An 18675-nucleotide genomic window follows, 5' to 3' on the forward strand; every position below is an offset into this window, starting at 1 on the left:
GTTTCCATAGGAAGAGCACTTTTTGGGCGGCTTATAACTTCGCTCTCCCTGGACGGATCCTCACCAAACTTTGCAGAATAAGTATTTGGGTCACTCTGAATTTTTTTTGCAAAGTTTGGTGAGGATTCGTCCAGGGGGGGCAAAGTTATAGGGGGAGTCCCAAAACTTTTTTTTTCCCCATAGACTGAATGGGAATTTTTTTTTGCTCTACAGCCCAAACCGCTGGACGGATTTTCACCAAATTTGGACCAGGAGCAGCGGCTTGTTCCCGAAAGCGTGCTTTTGCAAATTTGGTTAAAATCCGTCCAGTAGTTTTTTTAAAAGGACCAAAAAGTAGGTAAAAAAAAATTAGTGATATCTGTGTTCGGTCCGCAGACACACTTCCCTGTTCGCTCCGCGGACAGTGTCCTGATTGGCCAATCGGCTTGCGTGATGTTCGCGGACATGCAACATGTTCGCTGATTGGACGGCGTGGAGCGTGAAGCGCGTCAGATTTTCGGTAGCACCCGCCATCTTGGATCCGCGGTCGTCCGCGGACAGCGCGGTGAAACTTTGTTCAAAATTTTTATTTAGTAGAGTGTGTTGGTGTGTAGGAGTGTTTCGGGAGGGTGGGACTGTATGAGATAGGATGAAAGTTGTGTTTTTTATGTGTTAGACGTTCTTTTTGTGTTCGATTTGTCTGCGGACATCACGGGTGTTCTGAAATGTTCTAAATAAACTGAATGGGGGTTGTTCTGAGGACTCAATATGTGTCCGTTTTGTTCGCAAGCAAACTGAAACTGTTCTAAGAACACTCGCAGTGTTCTGAAATGTTCGCGAATAAACAAAATGGGGGTTTCCTGAGGACGCTGTCCGTATTGTTCGTTGTCAAGTTGAATATGTTCTAAGAACACTCGCGGTGTCCTGAAATGTTTGCAAATACACAAAATGGGGGTGTTCTGAAGACGTTGTCGAACACTCGCTGTGTCCTGAAATGTTCGCAAATATGAATGGGGGTTGTGGCTGACAAGTTGAATGTGTTTTAAGAACTCTCGCGGTGTCCTGAAATGTTCGCAAATAAACAAAATGGGGGTGTCCTGAGAACGCTGTCCGTATTGTTCTCTGTCAAGTTGAATGTGTTCTAAGAACACTTGCGGTGTCCTGAAATGTTCGCAAATAAACAAAATGGGGGTGTCCTGAGGACGCTGTCCGTATTGTTCTCTGTCAAGTTGAATGTGTTCTTAGAACACTCATGGTGTCCTTAAATGTTCGCAAATAAACGAAATGGGGGGGTTCTGAGGACACTGTCCGTATTGTTCTCTGTCAAGTTGAATGTGTTCTAAGAACACTCGCGGTGTCCTGAAATGTTCGCAAATAAACAAGATGGTGGTGTTCTGAAGACGCTTCTAAGAACACTCGCGGTGTCCGGAGAATGTTCGTAGGGGGTGTCCTGAAGACGCTGTCCGTATTGTTCTCTGTCAAGTTGAATGTGTTCTAAGAACACTCGCGGTGTCCTGAAATGTTCACAAATAAACAAAATGGGTGTGTTCTGAAGACGTTTCTAAGAACACTCGCGGTGTCCTGGAATGTTCGTAGGGGGTGTCCTGAAGGCGTAGTCTGTATTGTTCGCTGGCAAGTTGAATGTGTTCTAAGAACTATTGTGTTGTTCTGAAATGTTTGTAGGGGGTGTCCTGAAAACGCTGTCCGTATTGTTCGCTGGCAAGTTGAAAGTGTTCTAAGAACACTCATAATGTCCGCGGACATTAAAAGTTTCCATAGACCATAGTTGAAATGTTTGACTCTATGGATGTGATATGCTGCGGTGGTTGTTGCCAGGGCATAGAGTTTTGGGTGCATGGCCATTTAGCCATGCACCCAAGACTCTATGCCCTGGCAACAACCACCGCAGCATATCACATTCATATTTGCTTATAACTTTGGGTGAAAAACAAATGTATAAGGAACAAAGGTATTAGATACTATGGATGTGATATGCTGCTATGGTTCTCCTTATTATTGTATACTTACTGTTTGGTCTAGTAAATGGAGTACATGTATTTCTTGTTAATTTCTGTGATAAAAGAAAATAGCATGTTAGTATTAGTATTTTGTAATGACTTATTACATTGTATAATCAATATATTTTTTTTTTGGACCCTCATATTGAGTAGATTACAAATCAGAGTACTGTGCAATTTGCTCAGTTTCTGTATTTGTTGCTAAAATCATTGGGTCTGTGGGAGAAAAGAAATCCATGTTGGATTAAAAAAAACCTTTTTCTGTTATGCTACAGTTTATTTGTTTGTTTGTTTTCAGTGTGCACTTGTTGTTTCTGGCTAATGCTTTATACTTTGGCTTGTTGTATTTTTTGGAGCAGTAACATATTATTTATTTGTTTTGATATTATAAAATTTTGGAGCAGTTAGATACCAATTGGCGTATTCTAACTGTCTATTTTTTTAATATATTTTAGTGGTATTGATTTATCTATTTGGATATTGTTAAATTTTGGGACAGTTAGATACCAATTGGCGTATTCTAACTGTGTATTTTTTTGGTCTAATTTAGTGGTATTCATTTATCTGATTAGTTGTTGTAGAATCTTTGAGCAGTTAGATAGCTTTTGGAGTATTCTAACAGTTCATATTTTTTTAACACAAGTTTACTTAGGGTTTAAATACAGTTTAGTTATCAAATTTTGGTTTTAAGAACATCAAATAAGCGTTTGTAAGATTTCCTGGTAATCTCTGCTTTAGAGTAATGGTACTATCATTACATTCAAACCATCCACATTTCTTTTTTATATATGCAGTGAAGTGCCCTGAATTGGTTGTGGCTCCTGCGTGGTAGATTATACCTATTGTTGTGAAGGTTTTCTTACCAAGTGATATTTGACCATGTGTGAATCCAGTCAGCTTGCAGTTGTTTTTGGTACCATCTGCATTGTAACGTAGAAGCATTAGTATTATGTATTTACTATGTGTTTGTATTACTAACGTGGAGCGATTATCTGAATTGCAGGTAGAGCATAATCTACCATGGTTTGCATTTTGTACAAGTCGCTGAAATGGAATGGATTCACAATTTGGTATTGATATATATATATATATATATATATATATATGAAGCCTTCATTGGGGATTTCTTCTTGTGTCACATTGTTGCAGAGTGCATATATGTTTCCACATGTATGAAATCTGAAAGATTTCATTTATAGTTATGTTTTTGTTTTCCAGTACATGTAGTAAGTACATTAGAAATTCTTGTGGATCTTCCTGTGAATTTATAATGAATTTCACCATTCCAGCACATTCTTTAGGGTCTGTTGAGATGTATGTAATGGTGTGTGATTGTGCATTGGGAACTACAACTAGTAGGGATAGATATTCTTGAATGTATGTGTTACTAAACTGGGGTTCAGATGACAAAAAAAAGTAAGCTAGTGGTGTGGAAAAGTACAAATAGTAAATCTAATGTATACAATTAAAACAGTTGTTTGTTCCATAACATGAAAATTGTAGCGGTTCAGTTGGGTAATTTGTGTGTACAAAAATAGGAATTTGTGGGCCATTCTGGCTGTAAATCGCTGTTTAAGACATGGAGATTTTTTGACAAAATGGTACACAATCTCTATTTTTAGGCACCGAAATAGCTTGTATTAACTTTATAGAATGTTTGATTAATAATACAAATATTATGGTGATATTGTACTTACTTTTTTTCTTAAATTAACAGGTAACTTCTTAGTTCTTCTTTGTTCTTCGAATTCGGCTGCTTCTTTTCAGGAGACTGGTCTTCACTGCAATTGTAAAAGCTTCAACTTAGTAACTTTGTTTGTATATAGTGCTGTTTTTAATTTAGATATTGATTTTTTTTAATTGAAATCCTCAGTGCCTTCTTTAAAACCATTAAACTAATTTATTTACATAAGATACATTGCATCAGTTCAGTACATATGATATGTTCTTAATGAACAAATTGTATTGAATTTATAATATACCAGTGAATACCACTATTTCTGTAACTAAGCTGTTCTAGGTAATAGTGCCTCAATGTCATGTCTAAATTAAAGTAATTAAGTAAATAAATAAATAAAAACAAAAAAATATGAAATTGTATAAGTATATTTTTTAAAGATTTAAACATAGATTGTGCTTGCATGCAATTTTGTTTGAATATATGTAGTCTATATATTTCATTTAAAAAATGTTAGTTTAACATGATTTGAGTGTGTGTGTATAAAGAAAGTAAATAGTATAAAGGTTTATAAGTGATAGTTGATTTTAGGAAATTGAAAAAAATACAGTAAATTCATTTTACAGATTACCCAAGCTAAAAGTATGTTTGAAAATGTGTTCATCTACTGTACAGAAAATATGCATACCTGAAGTTTGTGTTCATGCATATGGAAATGCATGGAGCTGCAAGTAGAAATCTTGGAGACTTGTACAGTATTTCTGGTAGATTGTGCTTGCCAATGATATGACACTTGTACTCAGAGAGATTCACAGTACATTTGCAGTGCTGATCTATGATGATGCAGTTAGATGTAGAGGTCTTGAATGTGATTGGTGCATGGTCATGTGATTTTTTAGCTACATCCAATGAGGGAATGGCAGAGAGAGTGAAGTGGAAATGGTAGAAGGGCTGTTCATGTTACGATATGTCTGCGGACATGGCGTAGTTCGCGGACATCGGGAGTTACATCTGGGGGTTTTTGGGTTCAGAAGTCATGCAAATGAGAATAAGCACTGAAAGGGATTGGTCAGGAAAGTTCAGTGGGTGTGTTGTGCCAGGAGAGAGTTTCTCAGATACTCTTTTTGCTGAGAGAACAAAAGATAGCTATTGCTGTGTGTTTCAGAAAACAGATTGTTTGGATTTTGGGAGATTCGTGGATACATTGGTTGAAGGTGCATGGAGAAAGCTGTGGAGTAGCTGTAGATCTTGGATTCCCACATGTGGAAGTAAACTGGCATGGAGTACGTGGAATGAAGTGGTTGGATTTAGGCACTGTACTTGGCCATGACAAATGCTGGGGTCAATGGCCAGCACCAAAGGCCATAGCTAATGGTCGGTTAGTGTTAAAAAATGGTAATGTGCATGGTTAAAAGCCATGCCTAGTAGCCCATCACTGTTTTAAAAGGTATCTGTAGAAAAGTGGAAAAAGAAGAACGTATGGTATAATTGTTGGAATTTTTGCTGCACTAAAATTTCATACATCAAAAATGTCGAACAATAAGATCAGGAGTTGCGGGGGTGTCTCCTGGTTTTGGGCAGCCAGACCAATAAAGAAATACTATTTTTTTTTTTTTAGAGGACTCTGCAGCGCTGGTTCCTATCCACGTAACTGAAGGGAACTGGGGTTGCAGGGAGACGGGGGAGCTCATCATACACGATCATCTGATGTACGTTTTCTTTTCTATCATTAATTCTGCGTGTTAACTTCACTTTTAACTTATAATTTAATAGTGTTTATGTCCGCACATGTAATGCTAACATTAATTTGCCAATACAAAATGATTGTAATTTGCGAACAAATTCATTTTGTTTTTTTGCAGCGTGCACTTTTCTCTTCCGGTATTTTCATTCAAATCCTTTTAGAAAATACAGTAGGCAATGTTGAATGCTTTAGTCAGCGGCCATGGCTAAGGGCCACAGCTAGCGCCCATTAAGATGTTAGAATACACAGTCGGCATAGAGCAAAGGCCGTGGCCACTCGATAGTATTGGGTTGAAGACCATGGCTAGGGGTTGATTAGTGTATATGAAATACTGTGGGCACGGCCAAAGGCCATAGCAAGTGGCTGGTTAGTGTTGTAACATCCACAGTAGGCACGGCCGAATACCAACGCTTATTGCATTTTATTATTTTAAAATAAACAGTGGACATGGCCAAAAGATGTACAACTGGCCCAAGGTCAGAGGCCATGGCTAATGGCCCATGTATATGTTATAATATAAATCGGACAGAGCCAAAGATTGTGACCACTGGCCAGTATTGTGCTAAAGTACATGGTAAGTGCCTGACCATTGTACATAATATACAGTGTACACGGTTGAAAGCTGTATCCACTGGTAAAGGCCAAAATGTATGGTTCGTAGCGTGTTATTGTTTTAAAATATTCAGTACACATGAGTGAAGGTTGTGACCACTGTCCATAACTGAAGGCCATAAGGAGCACCCATTTATGTGATGAAATGTGTCTGGCCATGCACACGGACCATTGATGAAAGCAGTGCTTAATGTCAGTTACTGTTGTAATGTAATTAGTGATGTGATCTATTATGTCATCATTGTGATCAAAGGCTGCGCAACAGGGGACACGAGTTTATGGTGGCTTTAGTTGAATTTCAGGGGTTTTGTTGCATAATTCCTCATCTTAACGTCCCTGCAACTAATGATTTTCCTTGAATATATATATATATATATATATATATATATATATATATATATATATATATATATATATATATATATATATATTACATGGACGCGGTAGCGTCCATCTAGTTATGGTTAAGTTGGTGTTTCCATAGGAAGAGCATTTTTTGGGTGGCTTATAACTTCGCTCCCTCTGGACGAATCCTCACCAAACTTTGCAAAAAGTATATGGCCCACTCTGAATTTTTTTGCAAAGTTTAGAGAGGTTTGGTCCAGGGGGGGCAAAGTTATAGGGGGGGTCCCAAAACATTTGTTTTTTCCCATAGACATAATTGGAAAAAAATTTGCGCACGCCTACAGCCCAAACCGCTGGACGGATTTACACCAAATTTGCGGCAGGAGCGGGGGCATCTCCGTAAAGGAAAAAAAGGGAGAGCCAGCCATGTGATATCATCAGTGATGTCATCAATGACATTGTGATGTCATCTTTGATGTCCTGGGTGTTAGTGTTAGTAGTGCACGGTGGCGCGAGTTATGGTTGCTTATCTTACCATAACTGCCGAATTTCAGGGGTTTTTCGGTTTTACTTTGAACCTTAAAGTCCCTTTAACAAAGTTTATTTACTGAATTTGATAGGTTTTTAGTAGCGCAACTTAACCATAACGTCCCTTTTAACAACGTTTTTTCATTGAATATAGTTATTGTTAAGTTGCTGTTTCCATAGGAAGAGCACTTTTTGGGCGGCTTATAACTTCGCTCTCCCTGGACGGATCCTCACCAAACTTTGCAGAATAAGTATTTGGGTCACTCTGAATTTTTTTTGCAAAGTTTGGTGAGGATTCGTCCAGGGGGGGCAAAGTTATAGGGGGAGTCCCAAAACTTTTTTTTTCCCCATAGACTGAATGGGAATTTTTTTTTGCTCTACAGCCCAAACCGCTGGACGGATTTTCACCAAATTTGGACCAGGAGCAGCGGCTTGTTCCCGAAAGCGTGCTTTTGCAAATTTGGTTAAAATCCGTCCAGTAGTTTTTTTAAAAGGACCAAAAAGTAGGTAAAAAAAAATTAGTGATATCTGTGTTCGGTCCGCAGACACACTTCCCTGTTCGCTCCGCGGACAGTGTCCTGATTGGCCAATCGGCTTGCGTGATGTTCGCGGACATGCAACATGTTCGCTGATTGGACGGCGTGGAGCGTGAAGCGCGTCAGATTTTCGGTAGCACCCGCCATCTTGGATCCGCGGTCGTCCGCGGACAGCGCGGTGAAACTTTGTTCAAAATTTTTATTTAGTAGAGTGTGTTGGTGTGTAGGAGTGTTTCGGGAGGGTGGGACTGTATGAGATAGGATGAAAGTTGTGTTTTTTATGTGTTAGACGTTCTTTTTGTGTTCGATTTGTCTGCGGACATCACGGGTGTTCTGAAATGTTCTAAATAAACTGAATGGGGGTTGTTCTGAGGACTCAATATGTGTCCGTTTTGTTCGCAAGCAAACTGAAACTGTTCTAAGAACACTCGCAGTGTTCTGAAATGTTCGCGAATAAACAAAATGGGGGTTTCCTGAGGACGCTGTCCGTATTGTTCGTTGTCAAGTTGAATATGTTCTAAGAACACTCGCGGTGTCCTGAAATGTTTGCAAATACACAAAATGGGGGTGTTCTGAAGACGTTGTCGAACACTCGCTGTGTCCTGAAATGTTCGCAAATATGAATGGGGGTTGTGGCTGACAAGTTGAATGTGTTTTAAGAACTCTCGCGGTGTCCTGAAATGTTCGCAAATAAACAAAATGGGGGTGTCCTGAGAACGCTGTCCGTATTGTTCTCTGTCAAGTTGAATGTGTTCTAAGAACACTTGCGGTGTCCTGAAATGTTCGCAAATAAACAAAATGGGGGTGTCCTGAGGACGCTGTCCGTATTGTTCTCTGTCAAGTTGAATGTGTTCTTAGAACACTCATGGTGTCCTTAAATGTTCGCAAATAAACGAAATGGGGGGGTTCTGAGGACACTGTCCGTATTGTTCTCTGTCAAGTTGAATGTGTTCTAAGAACACTCGCGGTGTCCTGAAATGTTCGCAAATAAACAAGATGGTGGTGTTCTGAAGACGCTTCTAAGAACACTCGCGGTGTCCGGAGAATGTTCGTAGGGGGTGTCCTGAAGACGCTGTCCGTATTGTTCTCTGTCAAGTTGAATGTGTTCTAAGAACACTCGCGGTGTCCTGAAATGTTCACAAATAAACAAAATGGGTGTGTTCTGAAGACGTTTCTAAGAACACTCGCGGTGTCCTGGAATGTTCGTAGGGGGTGTCCTGAAGGCGTAGTCTGTATTGTTCGCTGGCAAGTTGAATGTGTTCTAAGAACTATTGTGTTGTTCTGAAATGTTTGTAGGGGGTGTCCTGAAAACGCTGTCCGTATTGTTCGCTGGCAAGTTGAAAGTGTTCTAAGAACACTCATAATGTCCGCGGACATTAAAAGTTTCCATAGACCATAGTTGAAATGTTTGACTCTATGGATGTGATATGCTGCGGTGGTTGTTGCCAGGGCATAGAGTTTTGGGTGCATGGCCATTTAGCCATGCACCCAAGACTCTATGCCCTGGCAACAACCACCGCAGCATATCACATTCATATTTGCTTATAACTTTGGGTGAAAAACAAATGTATAAGGAACAAAGGTATTAGATACTATGGATGTGATATGCTGCTATGGTTCTCCTTATTATTGTATACTTACTGTTTGGTCTAGTAAATGGAGTACATGTATTTCTTGTTAATTTCTGTGATAAAAGAAAATAGCATGTTAGTATTAGTATTTTGTAATGACTTATTACATTGTATAATCAATATATTTTTTTTTTGGACCCTCATATTGAGTAGATTACAAATCAGAGTACTGTGCAATTTGCTCAGTTTCTGTATTTGTTGCTAAAATCATTGGGTCTGTGGGAGAAAAGAAATCCATGTTGGATTAAAAAAAAACTTTTTCTGTTATGCTACAGTTTATTTGTTTGTTTGTTTTCAGTGTGCACTTGTTGTTTCTGGCTAATGCTTTATACTTTGGCTTGTTGTATTTTTTGGAGCAGTAACATATTATTTATTTGTTTTGATATTATAAAATTTTGGAGCAGTTAGATACCAATTGGCGTATTCTAACTGTCTATTTTTTTAATATATTTTAGTGGTATTGATTTATCTATTTGGATATTGTTAAATTTTGGGACAGTTAGATACCAATTGGCGTATTCTAACTGTGTATTTTTTTGGTCTAATTTAGTGGTATTCATTTATCTGATTAGTTGTTGTAGAATCTTTGAGCAGTTAGATAGCTTTTGGAGTATTCTAACAGTTCATATTTTTTTAACACAAGTTTACTTAGGGTTTAAATACAGTTTAGTTATCAAATTTTGGTTTTAAGAACATCAAATAAGCGTTTGTAAGATTTCCTGGTAATCTCTGCTTTAGAGTAATGGTACTATCATTACATTCAAACCATCCACATTTCTTTTTTATATATGCAGTGAAGTGCCCTGAATTGGTTGTGGCTCCTGCGTGGTAGATTATACCTATTGTTGTGAAGGTTTTCTTACCAAGTGATATTTGACCATGTGTGAATCCAGTCAGCTTGCAGTTGTTTTTGGTACCATCTGCATTGTAACGTAGAAGCATTAGTATTATGTATTTACTATGTGTTTGTATTACTAACGTGGAGCGATTATCTGAATTGCAGGTAGAGCATAATCTACCATGGTTTGCATTTTGTACAAGTCGCTGAAATGGAATGGATTCACAATTTGGTATTGATATATATATATATATATATATATATATATATATGAAGCCTTCATTGGGGATTTCTTCTTGTGTCACATTGTTGCAGAGTGCATATATGTTTCCACATGTATGAAATCTGAAAGATTTCATTTATAGTTATGTTTTTGTTTTCCAGTACATGTAGTAAGTACATTAGAAATTCTTGTGGATCTTCCTGTGAATTTATAATGAATTTCACCATTCCAGCACATTCTTTAGGGTCTGTTGAGATGTATGTAATGGTGTGTGATTGTGCATTGGGAACTACAACTAGTAGGGATAGATATTCTTGAATGTATGTGTTACTAAACTGGGGTTCAGATGACAAAAAAAAGTAAGCTAGTGGTGTGGAAAAGTACAAATAGTAAATCTAATGTATACAATTAAAACAGTTGTTTGTTCCATAACATGAAAATTGTAGCGGTTCAGTTGGGTAATTTGTGTGTACAAAAATAGGAATTTGTGGGCCATTCTGGCTGTAAATCGCTGTTTAAGACATGGAGATTTTTTGACAAAATGGTACACAATCTCTATTTTTAGGCACCGAAATAGCTTGTATTAACTTTATAGAATGTTTGATTAATAATACAAATATTATGGTGATATTGTACTTACTTTTTTTCTTAAATTAACAGGTAACTTCTTAGTTCTTCTTTGTTCTTCGAATTCGGCTGCTTCTTTTCAGGAGACTGGTCTTCACTGCAATTGTAAAAGCTTCAACTTAGTAACTTTGTTTGTATATAGTGCTGTTTTTAATTTAGATATTGATTTTTTTTAATTGAAATCCTCAGTGCCTTCTTTAAAACCATTAAACTAATTTATTTACATAAGATACATTGCATCAGTTCAGTACATATGATATGTTCTTAATGAACAAATTGTATTGAATTTATAATATACCAGTGAATACCACTATTTCTGTAACTAAGCTGTTCTAGGTAATAGTGCCTCAATGTCATGTCTAAATTAAAGTAATTAAGTAAATAAATAAATAAAAACAAAAAAATATGAAATTGTATAAGTATATTTTTTAAAGATTTAAACATAGATTGTGCTTGCATGCAATTTTGTTTGAATATATGTAGTCTATATATTTCATTTAAAAAATGTTAGTTTAACATGATTTGAGTGTGTGTGTATAAAGAAAGTAAATAGTATAAAGGTTTATAAGTGATAGTTGATTTTAGGAAATTGAAAAAAATACAGTAAATTCATTTTACAGATTACCCAAGCTAAAAGTATGTTTGAAAATGTGTTCATCTACTGTACAGAAAATATGCATACCTGAAGTTTGTGTTCATGCATATGGAAATGCATGGAGCTGCAAGTAGAAATCTTGGAGACTTGTACAGTATTTCTGGTAGATTGTGCTTGCCAATGATATGACACTTGTACTCAGAGAGATTCACAGTACATTTGCAGTGCTGATCTATGATGATGCAGTTAGATGTAGAGGTCTTGAATGTGATTGGTGCATGGTCATGTGATTTTTTAGCTACATCCAATGAGGGAATGGCAGAGAGAGTGAAGTGGAAATGGTAGAAGGGCTGTTCATGTTACGATATGTCTGCGGACATGGCGTAGTTCGCGGACATCGGGAGTTACATCTGGGGGTTTTTGGGTTCAGAAGTCATGCAAATGAGAATAAGCACTGAAAGGGATTGGTCAGGAAAGTTCAGTGGGTGTGTTGTGCCAGGAGAGAGTTTCTCAGATACTCTTTTTGCTGAGAGAACAAAAGATAGCTATTGCTGTGTGTTTCAGAAAACAGATTGTTTGGATTTTGGGAGATTCGTGGATACATTGGTTGAAGGTGCATGGAGAAAGCTGTGGAGTAGCTGTAGATCTTGGATTCCCACATGTGGAAGTAAACTGGCATGGAGTACGTGGAATGAAGTGGTTGGACTTGCTACCTCTCTGTGCTACTTTGGAGACAGAGCAACATCCAGACATAATTGTAATTCATTGTGGAGGGAACAGTTTAGGACATGTGACTGGAATTTTTTTGCAATTTGCTATGAAAGAAGGACTTGGGAAGGTTATGGACATGTTTCCTAATTCTCAAGTGATATTTTCACTGATTGCGCAGAGACAAATGTGGCTTCGTTCTTCTTCATTTGGTCCACAAATGGAAAAAGCAAGGCGCAATGTTAATAAGGCGGTTTGTGACTTTCTAAGAGATTTTGGCATGTCCTTTTTTCACATTGAAAATATTATGTTTCGTAGTACATACATTTTTCGCAGAGATGGAGTCCATCTTACTTATACTGGCAATCAGATTTTTCTGAGAAATGTACAAAATGCATTGCGATCTTTTTTGGAATTACAACAACCATTTTGAAGTAGGTGTTAAGCATTTATAATTTTTGACTTACAAACACCACCCAAAGGCTCTTTTCAGAGCCACCACTTCTTCCCAGAGAAAATTGCAATGTTTGTGATGCGGTAGCAACCCAATTTTTTAAATGTTCGCGAACTGTCCCCGGACTTCTAAAAAATACAAAGGGCCCTGCTTCATTTATTTTCACTTCTATTTTTTAACTGTGAAAGGCGGCTCTGAAAAGAGCCTTATTTTTTTTTGATTTTTAATATTTTGTATTTTTTTTGGAGGAGGGGAAAGGAAGGTAAAGAGGGGGACACCAACCACAGGGATATGAAAGGGCGAGCTGAGAGAGGAAGATGTAGAGTGGGTTTTATTTGGGTAGTGAGCAGATCTTCTCGTGCTCTGAGACGATAGTCTCAAAAGCACTACAAAGTCGCTCCCCCCTGCAGAGTACTGTGTCACAGTACATACATACAACTGTGACCCTCGAAAGGTAAGGGTCATCAGCATTCTGTATGGCCTGTGAGGCAGCTTAAGGAAGACGCTGTCCCACAGAGGTGGTCCTTGTGGTGACAGGATCAGAAACAGAGGATGAACTAGAGGAAATCAACCTGCTACGTTCTTCGCAAGGTACAACCCTGCGAATAGCCCCAGAGTGAAATGACCTCAGGTGTCGCTTCATAGTAGTGGTCCCAAAGCTGTACTTACCATGCTTCCTGCGACTGAGTATCATTTTGCACTCATTGCAGGTAACACGGTTTGCACGAGCCTTAGGAACATTCCCATGAATGGTAAATAACCGCCACACCCAAGACTCACGCCTAGTATAGGTAGTAGGGTTTTCCTCTACCTCATTCTCATCATCCTCTTCTTCCTCCTCCGCATCCTCACTCCTGTTCCCCTCTTTAGGCCCTTGGGGAGGTGGTGGTGGTGGACGGGGTGGGGGTGGTGCTGAACCAGGTGCAGCACCAGGTGGCAGTTCTGCAGCCAGGGATGCCATCTCGTTGGTGTAATCAGCAAGTTGCTGGAGAAATAGCTGTGCTCTGAAGAATAGCCAGAAACACAATGAGAATAAGCTCTAGGGCGTGGTCTTTTATAGGGGTGCTTGTGCGCGGTCCGCGGATATGCGCGCTGTTCGTGGACAGATCGAACACAAAAAAAAGTTTGAAAAGTTTCAAAAGGTATGTAGAAACTCAGGATTACTATGTGGGACTTGTGCCAGGGTGAGATTTTATTGAAAAATATTATGGATTAATTGAAAATGTACTTTTAATTTGTTTGGGGACCCGAACAGTGTCCGCATTCAGAACACGCGATCAGCGTGGGTGCGGTCATATGATCCGTTCGCGAACAAGTCCGCGAAGGAAGCGTATGTCTGCAGGACACCAAATGCACGGAGATTGGCTAGCGCATGCGCGTTGATGTTCTACGGACACTGTTCGGGTCCTGAACTAATTAAAATTGCGTCACACGTGAAACAAACATTTCAGGACACTGCGTGGGTTCTTAGAACAGTTTAAATTTGCTAGCGAACAGTAAGGACAGATGTAGTGTTCTTCAGGACACGTTCAATTTTGTTTATGTACGAACATTTCAGGGCACCAATTGTGTTCTTAGAACATTTTCAACTTGCTAGCGAACAGTACAGACAGGTATAGTGCTCTTTAAGACACCTCCATTTTCGTTTAATTACGAACAATTCAGGACACCGCGTGTGTTCTTAGAACAGTTTGAACTTGCTAGCGAACACTACGGACAGATATAGTGTTCTTTAGGACACTTTAATTTTTTTTTTTTTACGAACATTTCAGAACACCTGCACTGTCCGTGGACACCTACATTGTTTTTTTTTAAAAAAAAAACGAAACTATTTACAACAAAATATAAAAATTTAACTTTATTTAACATATATTAATAATTTATGACAGAGAAGGTGAGGCAGAAACAGAAACAAAAACAGGAGAATTAGGTGTTTCATCATGATTGTTATTAGGTGAAGAAGGGATGGAAGTCTCATCAAAACGTTTTGGGTTATGGAGAGGGTTTGGGGATAATTTACTGGGATATGGTAAGGAGGGACAAGTACATGTAGGGCAATGGTACGAGGTTTTTGGTTTAAAATGATCTTCCACAAAAGTTTTCAAACTATCAAAATTAGTCAACAATAAATCCATTTTTTCTTCTATACTGTGAAAAGTGTTATCCATAACAGGTTTTTCTGAAGTATTTTCTATTTTGGTATGCTCTGTACAAAAAAAAAAATATATATGTTAAATGTATACAAAATAATAATAATTATATGATTTATATTATAAAGTGTTTACCATTAGTTTTACTATCTTGTGACATTTCTTCATGTGGGAAATGCTCCTCTAGCCATTCCAGAGTACTACACATTTCTGTGAGAGAAAAAAAAAAGATAATATATTTTTTTATCTAATACAGAAAGTTTATAAATATATGAATAAAATTAAGTACACTTACTATTTCAGGTAAGATATGTCCTATGTACTCAGTGGGTCTGCTCTTGTTCTCAGTTCTGTTGTGTTTGTGAGGTAATTATGTTGGAAGCCAATTTATCTTCTTGTGGTATATTCCATTTTAGAACATAGTGCATTTAAATGAATGGTTAGTGTGTTGTATATATGGGTTACATTTCTTATGTATTAGTACATTTACAGGCCGATTCATGTAATTCCTCTCAAAAGTGTCGCACGCGGCTGGCGCACAGCGTGCCCGTGCGAATGTCTACGCCAGCCGCGTGCGATAAAACCAATTCCCGCGCACAGCGTATTCATGGATTCTCGCCTCCAAAAGCAGACGTGGCGCAGAGTGGCGCAGCGACCTTGCAGCAGCGCCAGTTACGCCCACAAGAACGCCCTCGCGCAAGGAAAAGCCATCAAGATCGCAAAACCATCGCAAAGGGCTGCGCCAACACTGTACCAGTTTACCGGACTGGCAAAAGCGGGGAACGCGTATTATGGGTGTCGGGAACACACGTGCGCGAGAAGATTCACACGCGATCGGGCCAGGGGGAGCGTGTGCGTGTATTTCAGGGGTGCGCGAGAAGTCCTACACGCGAATGGCCTGGGCGCGTGTATTTCAGGGGTGCGCAGGAAGTTCCACACGCGAATGGCCTGGGTGCGTGTATTTCAGGGGTGCGCGAGAAGTTCCACATGCGAATGGCCTGGGTGCGTGTATTTCAGAGGTGCGCGGGAGGTTTCACACGCGATCTGGCCTGGGGGAGCTTGTGCGTGTATATCAGAGGTGCGCGGGAAGTTTCACACGCGATTGGTCTGCGTGCGGGTATTTCAGGGGTGCGCGGGAAGTTCCACACGCGATTGCCCTGGGCGCGTGTATTACAGGGGTGCACGGGAAGTTCCACACGCGATTGGGCTGCGTGCATGTATTTCAGGGGTGCGCGGGAAGTTCTACACACGAATGGCCTGGGTGCGTGTATTTCAGGGGTGCGCGGGAAGTTCCACACGCGATTGCCCTGGGCGCGTGTATTTCAGGGGTGCGCGGGAAGTTCCACACGCGATTGGGCTGCGTGCGTGTATTTCAGGGGTGCGCGGGAAGTTCTACACGCAAATGGCCTGGGTGCGTGTATTTCAGGGGTGCGCGGGAAGTTCCACACGCGATTGCCCTGGGCGCGTGTATTTCAGGGGTGCACAGGAAGTTCCACACGCGATTGGCCTGGGCGCGTGTATTTCAGGGGTGCGTGGGAAGTTCCACACGCGATTGGCCTGGGCGCGTGTATTTCAGGGGTGCGCGGGAAGTTCCACACGCGATTGGGCTGGGTGCGTGTATTTCAGAGGTGCGCGGGAAGTTTCACACGCGATCTGGACTGGGGGAGCGTGTGCGTGTATATCAGAGGTGCGCGGGAAGTTCCACACACGATTGGGCTGCGTGCGCGCGTGCATTTCAGGGGTGCCCGGGAAGTTCCACACGCGAATGTCCTGGGTGTGTGTATTTGAGGGGTGCGTGAGAAGTTCCACACGCGATTGGCCTGGGTGCGTGTATTACAGGGGCTCGCGGGTGGTTTCACACGCGATCGGGCCTGGGGGAGCGTGTGCGTGTATTTCAGGGGTGCACGAGAAGTTCCACACGCGATTGGCCTGGGCGCGTGTATTTCAGGGGTGCGCGGGAAGTTCCACACGCGAATGGCCTGGGTGCGTGTATTTCAGGGGTGCGTGAGAAGTTCCACACGCGAATGGGCTGGGTGCGTGTATTTCAGAGGTGCGCGGGAAGTTTCACACGCGATCTGGCCTGGGGGAGCGTGTGCGTGTATATCAGAGGTGCGCGGGAAGTTTCACACGCAATTGGTCTGCATGCGGGTATTTCAGGGGTGCGCGGGAAGTTCCACACGCGATTGCCCTGGGCGCGTGTATTTCAGGGGTGCGCGCGAAGTTCCACACGCAATTTCAGCAGGGTACATGTATTTCAGGGGTGCCGCGGAGTCCTACATGTGATTTGCCAGTGTGGGTCCTCCCAGGTGTTCCCTGTACACCCTCCATGGCCCCTGCAGGCAGCCCACACCACAGGGGACTACCCTGCATCCCTGGTCATGTCCCGCAGGCAGCCCACCCAACATGGGCATGCCCCCCAGCAAAGGCACATGTCTCCTTGCACTAATGATCACCAACTCATGTCCCCTTGTACCCCCACGCCCCAGCAGTGCAGGGGCACCCTCCACCAGGCCCCCACCCATGTCTCCCACCACCCCCACCCCCAGCATTACGGGCCACCTGCCAGCAGGCCCCCACTCATGTCCCACTCATGTCCCCTTGAACCCCCACCCCCAGCATTGCGGGGCACCTGCCAGCAGGCCCCCACCCATGTCCAACTCATGTTCCCCACCACCCCCACACCCCAGCACTGTGGGGCACCTGCCAGCAGGCCCCCACCCATGTCCAACTCATGCTCCCCACCACCCCCACCCCCCAGCACTGTGGGGCACCTGCCAGCAGGCCCCCACCCATGTCCAACTCATGTTCCCCACCACCCCCACCCCCCAGCACTGTGGGGCACCTGCCAGCAGGCCCCCACCCATGTCCAACTCATGTTCCCCACCACCCCCACCCCCCAGCATTGCGGGGCACCTGCCAGCACGTCCCCACACATGTCCCCCAGCCAACATGTCATCACAATCTAGATCCCTGGCCCTTATGGTCAGCCTCCAAATGCAAAACACCCACTCGAGTATTGCATCCACCCACCTAGAAATGGCAATGACATGATAGAACCCCAATAGCAAGTCTGGAAATGAACACATGGCCCTCACATACACCCAATGGGTGTCAGTGAATCTCAAAACCCATATCATGATATGCATGATACCAATGAGATGATACTACACATTGAAGTGTGATGAAAAAATGTATTAAAAACAGCATAAATGGAATCAAAAATAAACAAATGACAATGGGAATCAAAAACCAAAAGCAGCATGTCCGTAAAATAATGAAAAACAACAAATCATAATCCAAAGGAAAGGTGTCCAAAGTCACAGTTCAAGAAAGTAAATCCAAGGTAAAAACAAAACCGAAAACCATTGCTCCATGGGTAAATCCAAAAAAAAATAAAAAAATCCAACAGTCAACTATATACAGATAAACAAACCAGGGTCCATGATCCCAACTGAAGAAATGAAACCTACATAAAAATACTACCTAATAAAATAAAACTATATACATAAATGTGGCCCATTGTCCAAAAGTTCCAAAATAAATAAAAAAGCAAAGGAATCCTACACTAACTACATAACTATTTACAAGGGCATCGGGCTAGTCCGACGGCTCACTGGTTGTTATCATGGGCCAGGGCATCATCGAACTCCTGTTCAATGGCTTGGAGGCGGGCATGTTCCCTGGCCCCAAGGTCCCGCAGGGATAATGCAGTGTCCAGCTCAAACTCCCTGCGAAGACCCTCGAGGCACTCAGCCCGCCTCAGCGCCCTCCGCATGGAGTTCTCCGCCCTGACCATTGTGAGCCGTTCCTCCTCTGCCCGCTGCCACTCCGCACCTATCTGCTGGCCCAACCGAACCCACACGGAAGCCACTCCCATTCCAGGGTTCTCCTGCCCTCCGGCCGATGCCTGCACCCCTGATGTTGATGGCCCCGAGCCATGATGCCTCCCACGTCGAGCCTGCCGCTGCCTCCGACGCAACTGCCTGTGCCAGCACAACGGCATCCAGGC

The sequence above is a fragment of the Ambystoma mexicanum genome, chromosome 5q (assembly GCF_040938575.1).
Source record: "Ambystoma mexicanum isolate Mex_15411 chromosome 5q, UKY_AmexF1_1, whole genome shotgun sequence".
Classification (NCBI taxonomy): Eukaryota; Metazoa; Chordata; class Amphibia; order Caudata; family Ambystomatidae; genus Ambystoma; species Ambystoma mexicanum.